The 14,259-nt window shown below is 40.0% G+C and overlaps 1 protein-coding gene across 1 annotated transcript in view; it reads right to left on the reverse strand.

The window, feature by feature from the left end:
- LDLRAD3 (low density lipoprotein receptor class A domain containing 3) overlaps positions 1-14,259 on the reverse strand; it is a 117,579-nt gene that overhangs the window by 84,443 nt on the left and 18,877 nt on the right. The gene's annotated exons all lie outside the window — the stretch shown is intronic.

Here is a 14,259-nt window from a genome sequence, read left to right on the forward strand (position 1 = left end):
AATTCCAGTTTGAAATTCTGATAATAGTAAAAATTGATTCATCCATGTTGATGGAATTTGCCAAATTTTGTAACCTGTGTGTACCGTATTTGACAGAGACATTTTATTTTAACCCTAGTTAACTAAGAATTATTAGAGGAATAGTTGCATAAATAAACTTGGATCTTTATTTATATGTGATTTCCCAGGTCCAATCCCCAATATCTCTAGATAAGCAACTCTTAAGTGACTTGGCCTAAAGATATTACTAAATGAAACCCTCAAGACTGCTGTCAGTCAAAATGCATGCTAATGAGCATAGAGGATTATTATATTGGAAAGAAAGTAAGTCTTGTTCACTAAGGTATGCCATTTCCTATCTCAAAGTGAACCATTGTCATCAGTTTCAGATGGGACTCAGTGTTAACTTTGAAGCAAGTTCTGAAAAAAAGATTTCTAGTTTATAGTTTTTGATTTCATGGGGACATATATGTTTTAATACTTTGAATACCAGCATAAAACATGCAGAGTAGTACAGAAATAGCATGTTTACTCAGGCAACTATAGCTGACCCTTTGATTTCTTAAGCAGTTCACATACCATGGAATACACAATACAAAAAGATCTCTTAAGATGAAAGGGTAAATCAAGGATTGGGCAACGTCATTTAAGAAATTCAGCAACATCTTTAATGTCTACACATGTTTAACATCTCCTCCCAATACTTCAAGCTGCTTTCATGTACCATTTGCTTTACATAGTAATAACACCATTTTCCATCTTATCATTATGGCTGAAAAGTACAAAATTATTTTGGCACAACTGCAAGTGTTTGGTCCCCACAGTGCTGCAGTAAACAGTATGCACACTATGATAGCTGACTGTATCTAAGTAGACATATTGAGCTCTGGGATCCCGTTCCCCCATGGTTTGCAATGCTGAATAAATTGTATAATGCTTTTCTTGAACCTTAATTTTTATGAAGTAGTTAGCTGGAAAATCTCATGTAATTTTTTTTAAATGCAGAACTTCAGAGAGTTCAGAATCATAATAGTGAGAAACAAAGATATTTTTAATAACGTGTCTTTCCTTAAGAAAAAAGTTGAGATTTTCCAAATTCTGATATAAATCTTAACTGTTTCAGTACTGATTTCATTCCATATCAGATGAAAGGCAACACAGTGCTGACCAGAAACTGTAATCAATGTTACTTTTGCCTTTGTCATTTTGATCATTAAAAGTTCAAACATTGCATCTTAAAATGTCTTTATAAACCACTTGGATGAAGAAATTGAGAGGATGCTTATCAAATTTGAAGATGACAACAAACTGTAGGGGTAGGTAATGCCACAGAATTTATTAACGCAAGCTAATAAAATGAATTTCAATAGGGACAAATGTAAGGTTCTGCATTTAGGCACGATGAACCAGATGCACAAATATAGGATGGGAGACCCCTGGCTTACTAGCAGTACATGTGAAAAGGATCTGGGGACTTGGTGGAACACAAGCTTAACATGAGTCAACAGTGTGATGCAACAGCAAAAAAGCTAACAATAGTTTAGGCTGCATCAACAGAAGTATAGTGTTAGTACTATAGTAATAGTACCACTCTATTCTGCTTTAGTCAGACTACACCTGGAATACTGTGTCCAATTCTGGGCACCAGCATTTAAAAAGGATGTTGACAAGCTGGAACATGTGCAGAGGAGGGCAACTAAGATGATCAAGGGTCTGGAAATGAAGCCTTATGAGGAACAGTTGAAGGAGCTGGGTATGTTTAGCCTGGAAAAGAGGAGACTTGAGAGGAGATAGCCATCTTCAAATATCTTAAGGGCTGTCACATGGAAGAGTTAATAAGCTTGTTTTCTCCTGATCTGGAGAGTAGAAGTCACAAGAAAGGAGGTTCCAACTAAACATCAGGAAAAACTTTCTGACAGCTAGAGCTGTTCAACAGTGGAACATTCTCCCTCAGGAGGTTATAGACTCTCCTTCCATGGAGGTTTTTAAACAGAGGTTGGATGGCCATCTGTCATGGATGCTTTAGCTGAGATTCCTGTATTGTAGGAGGTTGGACTAGATGACTCTTGAGGTCCCTCTCAATTCTACAATTCTATCACTTTATGATTCTATGAAAGTGCTAAATACTTGTCGTATTTTACCTCAGGGATGGTTGCATGCCCCAGAGATTCTTTGTACCAAATTACGTAGATGCATTCTGAATGTGCTCTACCATCATGCTTCAATAGCATCTCCTTTATAAAACATTCCAATAAAGAAATAAAAATAATTAATCCAAAAACTGACTGTGCCTGGTTTAATCCCACCAAACATGACATGGCTAGGCTTCACAGTTGGAGATTGTTGGTGAAATCCCCAGCCTTGGGTTTTAAGTGTCTCCACAGCAGCTGTTGCTTCTGCTTGGGCAGAGACAAAAATAAATACAAAGCTCACAAGTCCTCTTTAATGGCTGAGAGAAAACAAGGAACATGTGCCAGTTGGGAAATAAAGTTAGTATGGAAGCTGTGGGTGGCATCAAATCAATATAAAGTCCAACCCAAGCCAAAACAGATAGACAAGTCATGGTTTATTATGTAAGAAACTAGCTCCATGTGGTTGCCTAAAAAGAGTGTTTCCAACACTAATGAGCATTAAAGAAAACATTTTATAGAAGGGCTTCATGTTATCCAGATAAAAATTTATGACAAAGCCAAGCAAGTAACTCTAGGGGAGAAATATACTACATATTCATGACTGCTCCCTCAAATTTTTATTCATGATTTACTTGTGTCAGGCATTGTATTGGCAGTGAAGCAGGGCCACTCTTTTAGCCACACCTCGGGTATTTCCACCACACTCATGAGTTGTGTGGGATTACCTGCAGAGAAAATATTTATGTGAGCACCTATTCTCTGCACATTTGAATTTATCTGCAGACAACTGTACGTAACACACAGCATTCGAGGAAAAGGTCCCATGGCAGAGGAGGGGCTAAATAGACAGCCCAACTCTGCCGTCAACAGTGGCGTAGCGTGGGGGGTGCATGGGGGGGCCAGCCGCACCGGGCGCAACATCTGGGGGTTAGGGTTAGAGGGCGCAAATCCATGGGTTAGGGGGTGCAAATTACTTGCCTTGCCCCGGGTGCTGACAACCCACGCTACGCCACTGGCCGTCAACACAGATATGCCCCAGGAGACGCATTAGTAAGGCTTCAGAGAGGACACCCATAGGTAGGGAAGTCACTTGTCTGCCCTGCCTCTCTCTCCTCCTCTCTAAAAGAACGTTTCTGACTAAACACCAGAGAAATAAAATATCTGCATAGCAAGCATTATGGGTAGCTGACACCATAGCATTAATAATACAATAAGAATGAGGGTGAGGATGTTTGGGCTACATCACTTCAGTGCTTGGGCAGCAGCCATATTTTTAGCCTGCATTCATATTAACACAAGTGAACAGCATTAGGCAACCTATAGGGAACTATACAGATGAACATATTACACTCTATCCCACTTCACTGGCAACAAGAGAATTAAAAGTAAAACTTATTCTCTAGGATGCAAACTGACAACTTCACTTGTGCCCTTTGGAGGACTTAATTGCTAAGTAATGCTGGGGCCTAACGATCTGGAAGACACTTCTACATAAATCCTTGCTATGCGTGCTATAGTGCAAAGGGCAGGCATTTTGCAGAGAAGCTTCTCTTGATTGCAAACAGCAGATTCAGAGAAACCTATTTTTGTTATGCCACAGTAAAGTAAGAAAGAGTTTAAACTTCTTTTCCCAGCCCCCCATAACCTAGAGGCTAAAGATTCTGTGGGGCTGCTATTCACATCACAAAAACATATACATTAATTGTATTCATGCAATGGACTTCACATCAGCTTTATCTAAGAAAATGAGAAACAAAAAAACCTGAAACCTCAACAACTTTAAAAGCCATTGGTGCAGAGACACCAAAGGAAAGATAGAGGTTTAAAATTGCATAGGGTGGGAGTGCAGGACTGCACAGCAGTTAGGAGGCTACTCGCATTATATCTGGCACCATGCCTCAGAAGAAACACTGTTCCATGTCCCTTGCTATGAATGAGATGGTAAGAGATGGAAACTACTAAAATCGATACCCCATTATTCACTAACTTGGTTTGGTCCTAGATTCAAATTTAACCTTTTCTTTATAAGTGCTCTTACACAAGATCAGACCTGCTGAATCAGGTATCTAGTCCAAAATCTTATTTCCCACAGAGGATAATTAAATTGCACTGGGAAGCTCAGAGGCACAGCTTGAAGGTTTCATCCCTCACCCACTAGTTCTCTCTGAAATTTCCATATAGCTTTTGATTAACAGCTTTTAGTAGACGTATACTCCATGAAACCTGTTTTAAAGCCATTTAAGCTAATGGCCATCACTAAATACTGGGGCAGTGAATTTCAGCATATGTATGCAAGCATGCAGGTGGCAAGAACTAACATAAAGACATTCAATTGTCTAACTTTTCATATGAAAATGTCTAGCATGGCTAAGAAAACATGTTCTCAGTCTATGCAGCAGTTTACTTTTCCTGTTAAGTCTATCTGTGGCTAATTGTTCTGTTAGCAAACACAACTGCTAACATTTTTATTGGCAACCTGTGAGAGAGCCTGTGAGCAGCATTTACACAAACAGGAAGGAACACACAGCTCAGACACCACAAGAGAGTGCAAAGGGGAGGGGAGGGGGAATAGGAAATCCTAAAAGCTTCTCAATCTCTTAGGAGTTTCAAAACCAAAAGGTTTTGAATACCTACACTTTCACAATGAACTGCACTTAACTAACACATGAAACACCCACCAGATCAGGCCAGTGGCCCATATAGCCTGTCAACCAGGTGCCTATGGAAGTATTTCCCCCTCCTGTGATTTCCAGCAACTAGAATTCAGAAGCATAGCTCCAGCAGTGGAGGTACCAAATGTGGATCTTATTCTTTTTATTTATTTAATTTCTTTTTATATCCCACCAATCCTTTAAGGAGCTCAATGTGGTGTACATAGTTTTCTCCCCACCCCATTATATCCTTGGAACAACCCTGTATGGTAGATTTGGTTGACAGACCATAGGCGCCGACTCCATGGGGCCTGAGGGGGCCCAAGCCCCCTCAAAAATTCGTTTGGGGGGCTCCGCCCCCCCCCAATAATTTAAGAAACTTATTAGTTATATTATGCTTTGTAAAATCACAGAATTATGCTGGTATTTTTTATTTTCCTTGTTTGACGATAGTTACCTTTTAAAATAAGGTTCACTTAAGGTCGGGGCAGCCCGGGGCTCGCCCCTTTCGTTCCCCCAGCAGCAGCGGTTTGGAGGTCTTGGGCCCTCCCAATATTTTTTATAAGTCGGTATGGGCCCCCGCCCCCCCAATATTTTTTATAAGTCGGCGCCCCTGTGACAGACTGTGACTGGCCCAAGGTCACCCCATGAGGTCAAGTGGGGACTAGATCTCTCAGGTCCTATATGACACTATAACCACTGCTGGTGGTTAGAGCAGGTTACAGAGGCAACTGGATGTCCTATGAGATGCTACTCTGAGCTATCTGTAAGGAAGATAAAGGTAAAGGGACCCCTGACCAGTAGGTCCAGTTGTGACCGACTCTGGGGTTGCAGCGCTCATCTCATTTATTGGTTGAGGGAGCTGGCGTACAGCTTCCGGGTCATGTGGCCAGCATGACTAAGCCGCTTCTGGTGAACCAGAGCGGTGCACGTTTACCTTCCTGCCAGAGCAGTACCTATTTATCTACTTGCACTCTGATGTGCTTTCGAACTGCTAGGTTGGCAGGAGCAGAGACCAAGCAACAGGAGCTCACCCCATCACAGGGATTCGAACCACCGACCTTCTGATCGGCAATCCCTGACTCTGTGGTTTAACCCACAGCGCCACTGGCATCCCCCAGTTTTGGCTTCATAACTACAAATATGAGAAGACTCAAATCAATATTCATATACAGATGATGATGGAAACCCAGCCAGATGGGCAGGGTACAAATAAATTATTGTTGTTGTTGTTGTTGTTGTTGTTGTTGTTGTTATATCAGGTAAGTCCTATTAGCTAGGTATATTTTCATCTATGCATTCACATACACATCCCACTCTCCATTTTGTGTTAAGCAAATGCTTCTTCAAATTGAAATGGAAGTTTAAAACTGGTTAAGCACTGCTGAGCTGAAATTGTTGCAGGGCTGCAATCTGAAGCCATAAACCCATAAAAAGTAAGTGCATAGAAGTTGTGAAGCACAGTGCTCAAAGCACATTTGTCCCATAACTGATAAATGATTCCAATAAGAAAAGAGGTACATTTTCTTTTAAAAATACGTATCCCCATGATAAATGTAAGATGCATTATAAGATTCTTAACTAGAGAATGAACCATTAAGAGTACAAAATTGCAAATTGAATCCTGAAAGACATTCAGCTACTCCCAGAAACACTCAGAAAAGCTTTTACCAACTCAGATCCTTATTAATATTCTACCCTTGCTTTTAATTCCTGTTTTAAAGCATTCACATTTTGCTGTGTAAATGCAGTTTTTATTGGCACTAATTAGCTGAAAGAACAATAAGAAAACAAAGCTGAACAGATAAAATAATGCAACTTATTTATGATGTTATGTACACAATCCAAAAGCTGCGGCTGTGATTTTGTGAAAGCATTGTGTCTTCTTGCATACTGATACCCTCAAGAATCCAGAGTAAAATCATCAATTTTACTGGGAGATAGAAGAATTACTTAAAATCGAACTGGGTGGAAACCAAACCCCATAGCTATAATGTGACAGGTGTTAAGCGTTAACTAGAAGACTACACAAATAAAATGGATTGTACTTCAAGTGATCAAATCTATAGGCTCGCTTGTTCAAGAAAAACTGTTAGAATGTGAACTTTTGCCCACCAAGGCTCAAGTAATAAGGCTGTTAGTTTGCTGTTGTTGTTGTTGCTGCTGCTGCTGCTGTTTTTATAATGCCACAAAATTACTGTCAGTTTGTTTTTGGAATGACACAAAATTGTTATTTCTAGTTTGTATTTATTTACGGTATCTAATTAGTGAGGTATTAAATTTTTGATTACAAAAATTAAAGCAGACCTGTTTAGTAAACCATGGCTAAAGTTAACCAGTTTGTCTAGTTGAGACGTAATTCTAAACTGCAATCATTTTGGGAGGCAGGGGAGGTTGTAAACCCAAGACTTGCAGAGCTGCTTCTGTAATAATAGTTTAGTGTTATGTCAAACAAGGCCACTGAAATGATTTAGTGTCAGATGTAAATAGCCTGGTTTAAGGTACACCACTGATTTATGTTTCATCTGAATTAACAAATTATGGTTTACACTCTCCTGCAAACCCCAATTAGAAACTAGAGTTTAATCCTGATTTGCAGAGTAAGTGCAGACAATAATTTGCATGTTCAGCTGAAATGCCATGCAATAATTTTCCTAAACACAGGAGAGGAAGGGTGAAGTCTCCCTGTGCAATGGAATTATGGAGTGAAAGGAGAAATCTGAAACATGGATAACCTCAGTTATCTCCCCTCCATGATTCCAGCTGGGGTCGACATAATGCAAACCATGGTTTGTGCTAACCACAGCTAAGAGCCCACACCATACTTTGAGCTTCCAGAAATATGGTAGACAAATCATGGTTTAGAGGTGGTAATTGGCTTTTGATTCCCACATGCTCAGGACTCAGCTTCAAAAGTTCACTGCCGTCATAGTTTAACAAACCAGGGTTTCATGTTATGTGTAAATCACCTTAATTTTACAAAGAAAATAAATTAATAAATCAGTTCTGCTATCAAAATAGTTTAGCACATTTTATATAATAAGAGATCCTGAATAACTGGGAAGCAGATGTTTTATTTACTTTTGATATACTGTGTGTACTTCTAAAAACTGGTGCTGGCAGGTGCCATCTCAGAAGAGTCATTCCCCCTAGGCAATCTTAAAGATCTTCCTTCAAGGCACACATTGATTACCTAAAAATAAAGTCAATATGCTTTTTTGCTTCAGAACTGTTGCTTTACACTATACTGTAGTGGAGTTCGGAAGAAAAAACCCCAAATCATCCTTTTAAAAACAAACAAACAACAAACCCTTTTAAAAAACAATCTTTTTACTTTTATCCACCCTTTTCAGGGTGCACATAAACTAAGTCTGTCCAAGGTGGTGTGCAGAGATTTTGGAGTATCTTACACTTGTAACAGTCTTCCTCTCCTCTGAACTGGGTAAAATGTACTTAGCAAAGTTTATCAGTAATTAAAACAAGAAAAAAACTAATCTGTCAATTTCCTATACAGACAAAAGGTTCAGCAGCAGCAGCAGTTATCAAAGAGGTTCTTAAAAAGTTCCACATGCATAGGGAGGTTTTTAATGCTTAATGTTTTTATTATGTTTTTAGATGCGCTGTAAGCTGCCCAGAGTGACGGGAAACCCAGTCAGATGGGCGGGGTATAAATATTATTATTATTATTATTATTATTATTATTATTATTATTATTATTATAGCAGTTAAATCCTGCAAATTCTACTCTGGTAAATAATTTGGACTTGCTAATAATCAAATAACCAAACTCACCAACATAGCCCATAGGTCAGAGACTGTTCTGTGCTTCCTTGATTTTTGTTAACAGCTTCTGTTACAGTGGTACCTCGGGTTACATACACTTCAGGTTACAGACTCCACTAACCCAGAAATATTACCTCAGGTTAAGAACTTTGCTTCAGGATGAGAACAGAAATTGTGCAGCAGTGGCACAGCGACAGCAGGAGGCCCCATTAGCTAAAGTGGTGCTTCAGGTTAAGAACAGTTTCAGGTTAAGAACGGACCGCTGGAACAAATTAAGTTCTTAACCCGAGGTACCACTTTATTTGTATGGACTCAAGAGGTAGTTGGAGAAAGAAGCCTGTTCACACACCTGTCATTTCATTTCACGCAGAAAAAGAAAAGTCCATGCATCGTGACGCTCGGGAGAGATAGGAATTGAGGAATGGATACAACTGTTTGCATGTGGGGATTTGAATGAGAGTGAATACAGTTAAGGAACTATAAAAATGTCTTGGTTCTGTTTTTTCCATTTGTAAAGTCCACTTTCTCTTTTTGTTGATATATTTTATAAACTATTTTTGTATAAAATAAAGCACATTGATCACACTGATCGCCAACACTGCCCACACACTCCACCTGTGGTCCTCCCCTTAGTTTTGCCAAAGTTTCTTTCTCTCCTTTGGCTCCACACCACTGCTGCTGCTTGGGGGGAGGCAGAGAATGCAGACTTATTTTTCCAGTGTCCCATAGTAAGCAACAGCAGGAGAGGGGGATGAAGAAGTGGTTCCGCTCCCCACTTGCCAGCAGGCGGCAATAGTGGGAGCACAGGAAGTCTTGCAAGGTCTGCCCAGCACCTAGCAGCCTCTGTCCACCTTTGTTTAACTCCTCCTTGCTCCCTCACCAAACACAGCCACTTACTCTCCTGAATTGCATTCCCCTCCTCTTACAGCTCGGCCACACTCTGGCCCAGGCAAGCCACAGAGGCAGGGCAAAGCAGCTCCTCAGCAACTGTCCAACTGCTACTTCCCTACTCCTTGGCCTCCTGTGCCACAGAGGCCAAAATGGCAGTGTCAGTGTGAGGTGCACAGTGGCAGCAGAGCAGGACAGGTGCTGGGGAGCTGTCCTGGCCTGTCTTGACCATTCCTCTGCTGCTTGCCTGGGCTGCCAGCTCATTCACCTGCCAGCTGTTTTGTCATCACACTGCAGTTCACATAGTCTATCAGCAGCCACGCAAACTGCAACATGACAACAGCCATACAATTTTATTATATAGTAAGAAAGGAATGCTGCAGCCTAGTATGAATAAATTAGAAGTCTAGACAAGGTGCCTCAACTGAAGGCAGTCTTTCTGAACAAGAGAATATCCATTACTCTCAGATTCATGAACTATTTTAAGAAGGGAGGGGGAAGATGCATCTCTGCTCTAGAGTAATGAGAGATTCATGACAGACACATCTTCAGAAGGAGGCAATTTTGTCTCTAATTCTTGAGACAGGCATGAAGACATTTGGCATATTCTGAGAACTAAGTAATGAACTCTGCATGTTTCCCTCATGCCCAAGTACATCACAAAGTCCTATTGAGTGTGCAGAAACTAATTAGTGTCTAACTAAGCTCTCCCAACTGTGGCTACTGGTCTGTCAATATATTCAACTTTTAAGTGAAACGAAAGCAGTTTAAAATGAATAAGAATAGTTATTTTATTTACTCTTAAATAGCATAATACTTGAAATCATTACCAAATACCTGGAAATAATAGCTTTCATAGTAACCCTCTGAAAAACAGGACACCGTCTCAGCTTCTTAATATGCTCTATTCAGCAATAAATTTTAAGAATATGTGCAAAATATAATGCGATTTCAGTTATTTCCTGCATGTATTACATTTCAGCTGCTTTCTGTAAGCAAATCAATAACACAAATGAATGGCATTGCATTTTGTCAATGGGATACAAACTGTTATGAAGATGCACAGCAGGCATTATATTGAAGTCAGCCCCATTCTTCTCACGGGAGTTTAATTTCACCTTATCTACTCTACTTATTCATCACAACAGAAACCCTTGCTGAAAGAAAATATATATCTCTATTACAACAGGACGTATATTCAGCAAATGCAGATAGGAAATAAATGTGCACTGTCATGTGCTGTATTTTCCAATGGCCAAGGAAGGGAAGAGTAAGGGCTAATCTTATTGTGTGGCACAAGTGACAAATTCCAGCCGACAAAAATAGCCACAACAAAATGCAAGTAAAGTATATAATATATTAAGACAACCTTGCGATTGGTAGGAAAGTAATATAATGGCTTGCAATAAACAAAGCAAGCTTCAAATTACATCATTTTAACTGATAGCTGTATCTTGCAATGCAATGAACAGGCAGGAAATAATGGAATGAAGTGCAGAAGGGAAAGATTGAAGCTGCAAAGCAGACCAATGATGAATTGCAGCTTCTTTACAAAGACTCAGGAAAAGCTCTCCATGGCATATATACAGCATGCAATACTCCAAGACTGTGTAAGTGTAGATCGGGCACAGGACATGGGCGTAGCCAGAGGGGCAGCTCCTCCCAGAGGGGGAGCTAGCTGCTCTGGCACCCAGAGTGGCACACATACTGTGCACCCGGGGCGGGGCTAGTGTCCCAGGGGGGTGGGGCAGCAATGTCAACCCCCCCCCCGGGATATCTGGGGCGGACCGCACCCACCACACCCCCTTCCTCCGCCAGTGGCTCACCCCCCGCCCACCCCCCCACCCCCAGTCTTAGAGACTGGAATAGAAAAACTTGGAGCCAAATGGCTTCTAGGACCTGGGTTGTGGGCTCCAAAACAGAATGTCTAGTTGCCACTGGGGAGGGGGGTCGACAACACTTTTTATTTATTATTTTGTTAAGCATGAACTGATATGCAATTCACATGGGTAACACATTGTTAATTAGCAGAAATTGTTAATACGTGTTTAATTTGGTGTTTAAAATAAAAATATATTGGTACCGTATTTCAGTTTTCAAAACACTCTACTCCTTATTGTTAAACACCTTAACATATAGCCTATCCTTAACATATACTTTGAGGCTTCAAAGCACATACATTTCAGTAATCCTTGAGTGTCAGCCTATTTTTCAGTTTTAAAATAGCTATATCTATAGCTGAATGAACAATAGGTACCTTACTGAAAGGTTTTTTATGGCAACCTCGTTGCCATTTTAAAAAGTTTTTTTAAAGGTTTTTTTTTTAACTTTACTAACCACTCCTGCAGATGCCAAAAGGTTTTTGTGACACCTAAAGCTCTCCCCTCACCTTGATCTTTTTAAAAAAGAGAAACTGCCCACACTCACATTGACGGGCAACCTCTGAAGGGTTAACCATAGGTCAATGTGGCCCTCAGCCAGAAAAGGGTTAAAGCACCCCTCAATTACAGAAACAAGCAAACTTCAACCAGTTATATATGAAGCTGGCATGTTTCTGTAAAGCACACTAAAGATCAATTACAGTTTAGGGTTAACATGAAACTGTGGTTAAATAAAATAGGAAACAACTGCTTTCAAATGCATTGGAGGGAATTCACTGACACGCTATGGCAATTGTCCACTGGGGCAAGCATTTCAAATTGCCAGAGAGAAAAATCCTGCCTCTCCTCCCCAGCATGCTGTTCCGGAGATTCCCCCGCCTGCGCACCAATCCTGGGAAACACAGCTGCAAGCGGGGGAGAGCCCCATTGCACAAGTGCGAAGTCTTTGCACTGGGCTTCTGCTAACAGGACTCAATAGGGGAATCCCACCCTTTGTCACCACATCTAAGGAGAATGCACAAGCCTGAGGCTCGTGAACAAAATGAAAAACCATTGCTTATTCATTATGTCCAAACTGGGCCTTTATGTTTGAATGAAAACCATCTATCAAGGCAGATTATTTTTCTCTTTCCTATGCCTTTAGGGTAACTTCCCAAAGGGTGAGGATCTCATCTCTGCAAATGCTAATGCTCTGTGACACACTGTCACATCAGCTAAACAGGATAGTTTCACTAATTGTTAAAGCAAGGGGAAATATGCAGCATTGTTTAGGATTCACAAGGAAGAAGTTGTTGGTCCTCATCACAATGTCACATTATCTGAAATGGCAGCCGTTCCCATTTTCCAAAGTAAGTGTCTCTTACCTAATCCAAGTTTCATTAACTTCTGCACAGGATCAATGACAGATACTGAGCAACATAATGTTCCATTTCTGTATCCACATCTATCCCACTTGTTCCAAAATACAAGTTCCGTCATCAGAAAGCATAATTTTATAGAAATATGTCTATACAGAAATAGCAATCTTTGTGCTCAGCTCAGAATCAGAGACCTGCTCATATTAGAAGGCTTCTCACCTAGTTCCTCTGCTCCCAGCTATTAACGTGCCAAATGTAAGAGGATACCCAGCAGTCAAGAAGCTTCCTCTGCAAGACACACTGCATTAATCATTTAGCTATTAATGGTCATGTAACTGGAGTATTTTTCCTAAGGACTGAACGTTGCTGTTGTCCATTATGTTGGCAGCATAGGCTTCCATTTAAATAAAGCAGAAGCAAATACCAGGAGGGCCCTACAGTGAATAACACTGCTTGAAACTACAGAGCATTTGTATGGATGAGAGGCTTGTTTTTAAAAAGGAACATGATGAATGTGTGAAGCTTAAAGAATAAATATAATTTGTGTAACTTAGATTTATAAAGCTCACTAACGCTACTGAACTTGACAAATGGTTATAGGTTTTCCCACCATCTTCCTAACCTCTTATAAGCAATTAATTTCCCTCTGTTCAAATGCAATATACTCTATAACATACAGTGGAGGCAGAGTTATATGCTCATCACTTGAATAATCTACATAGGTATTCCTGACTCAGGAAGTTAAACATGCAGCAAAAGAACGTCTCACTGCATTAACCATTCGTGTTGCCATCTTCCTGATTAACACCTCATAAAATGTAGGTGCAGCATATAGATGACAGAAAAGCAACACCAGAATAAAATGCTATGCATTGTTCTTAGGCAGAAAACCATCCCAAAGGCTCTTTAATATTGAAGAATGTTATTGCTAGAATATTCAGCTGAATAGTACCTCCTTTAAAGAAGCATAGAGGAGCCTTACAGTTGAGGAACACACCAATGTCCCATTATCACCAACTATTATGGGATCTGGATTCTGCATGGCTGTGAATAAATAAAATGGTTTCTTTATGCAACCTATTACAGAGAAACCCAGAGAATAATGAGAAGAGTTCAAATCACCACTCTAGATACATATAGAAGAGCAAGATATATTAAAAATAATTAAACTTTCAGTTCAAAACATTAGTAGCAATAAAGAGGCTTACACAGCATACTAGCTGCACATTTTAGCCAGTTGCTGGACATAATGAAAAACAATCCTTGATAATCTGACTATGCAGAACTGCATAAAGATGTTTCTTTTAAGGTGCTAAATATATTTAAAGATGCTAAATTGTGTTATACTTAAAGATGCTAAATGGCCTGTGATAACTTTTTTTTTTTAAGTCTTTGCTTGTTCCTGAAGGTAGCTCAAGAATAGTAGAACATTACACAAACAACGCACTGCTGAAAAAACCTTTTCCTTAAAAGTTATGAGACGGGAGTTGAAGGCCTCCAAAGATTATATAGCAGCATGTGTATTTACGTGTGTAAAGAGTACCTTATTGGTACTGGAGTCCCAAGC

This window comes from Podarcis melisellensis, assembly GCF_964234715.1.
Source record: "Podarcis melisellensis genome assembly, chromosome: 1".
Classification (NCBI taxonomy): Eukaryota; Metazoa; Chordata; class Lepidosauria; order Squamata; family Lacertidae; genus Podarcis; species Podarcis melisellensis.